A 1,664-nucleotide genomic window follows, 5' to 3' on the forward strand; every position below is an offset into this window, starting at 1 on the left:
GAAAGGGCGAGCATGTTTGGTGGGACGGAGATTCGAACCCGCGACCCTCAGATTGCGAGTCGAGCGCCTTATCCACCTGGACATGCCGGGCCCCCAGGCAACTTTAAGTCGTCGCAATGAAATGGTTGCAAAAGTTTTAGTTTATTTAAATTTTCAACATTTAGGAACCAAATATCTTTAAGGACAGTTCTATGTCTATCTGAATGTATGGTGCTAAATATTCTTAGGATTTGGTTCTGTTTTATATGTATTCTGTCGTGGCGTATATATAAAGACTATTTTATACCAATTAATCAAAACGACTTTGGCTGTTGACAATTTTACAAAAAAAATTAGTTAATTGTTATTAACACATTTTGATTTCTGTTCTAAAATTTCCTCTTACTGTTGACTGTGGCAAAACTGCGTCCATTAGGAAGCCTTTGATTACCATAACAAATCAAACATTCTAACAAGGTCGAAATCTAAGTGATGAAACTTTTAATAAAACAAATGTTATTTAATCATTCAGCAAAACCCTGCACATATTTAACTACCCATAAATACCCAGTAGAGTTTTTTTTTAATTTATAACTAAATTATTGGCGTTAAAATCCTTGAATTATTTACTTATGATGAAAAACATCTATTTATATATCTCTTTATTTATATTGTTTATTTTTAATTAAGCACAAAGCTACACAATAGGCTATATGTGCTCTGCCCACCACGGGTATCGAAACCCGGAATCTGGCGTTGTAAATCCGCAGACATACCGCTGTGCGACTGGGGGCTGTTTATTTATAACACAATATTTGTAATTTTATGGCAGTAGTAGATTTTTCATTATTTAATTTCTGTAATGCATATTGTTGTATAGAAGACAATGTAATATTAGAAATAAACGATCTAATAATACCAAATTATTGTTTTTCTTTAATTTGACAGTCTACGTTTCGCTCTACAAAAACACAAACCGTAACTGACAGTACACAGCTTCAAATGGTTTAAATAGTAAATTATAATTGAATGTACAGCGTCCATTTCTACAGCGTGGGCTAGACATATTAAGTAGTAAAGATAGAAATAAGTATGTTATAGGTCAAACCACTAAGGAGTTAATATATATATATTAAAATATATATATAATTGAGAATAGAACGTTTCCGGCAATGCACTTCTACAAATATCACTAACTGAACAGTAAATCACCAAACGAAAACATTCTAAATCGAAGGTTTCATTTTAGTTTTATTCTTTCTTAAAAAGTTTTATACAGTAAAATATGTATCCATTCTTCTTAAACTATAGTGCATATATATTCATATATGCATGTGAGTGCGTGTTCGCACATGTGTTTGTATATGTGTATAAATGTATTTCTTATAATGATTTGTGTGAATATATGTATGTATCGATATGTGTGTGCACGCGCTTGTATGTATATATATAAATATGTATGTATCGATATGTGTGTGCACGCGCTTGTATGTATATATATGAATATACATATATATTTATCACTTTCTATTGTTTCAATTGTTTGTAAGTATTGTTATACACGTATATTTGTTACTCACGATTTAGAATGTTTTCGTAAACTGATTTACTGTTCAGTTAGTAATACCTAGAGAAGAGCATTGCCCGAAACGTTGTATCCACAATTATATATATATATATATATA

General features: G+C 31.0%; 1 protein-coding gene across 3 annotated transcripts in view; it reads right to left on the bottom strand.

Moving 5' to 3' along the window:
• The window catches only part of LOC106476825 (diuretic hormone class 2-like), a 36,955-nt gene that overhangs the window by 7,237 nt on the left and 28,054 nt on the right, over positions 1-1,664 (bottom strand). The window lies entirely within an intron of this gene.

The sequence above is a fragment of the Limulus polyphemus genome, unplaced genomic scaffold, assembly GCF_000517525.1.
Source record: "Limulus polyphemus unplaced genomic scaffold, Limulus_polyphemus-2.1.2 Scaffold159, whole genome shotgun sequence".
NCBI classification, from domain to species: domain Eukaryota; kingdom Metazoa; phylum Arthropoda; class Merostomata; order Xiphosura; family Limulidae; genus Limulus; species Limulus polyphemus.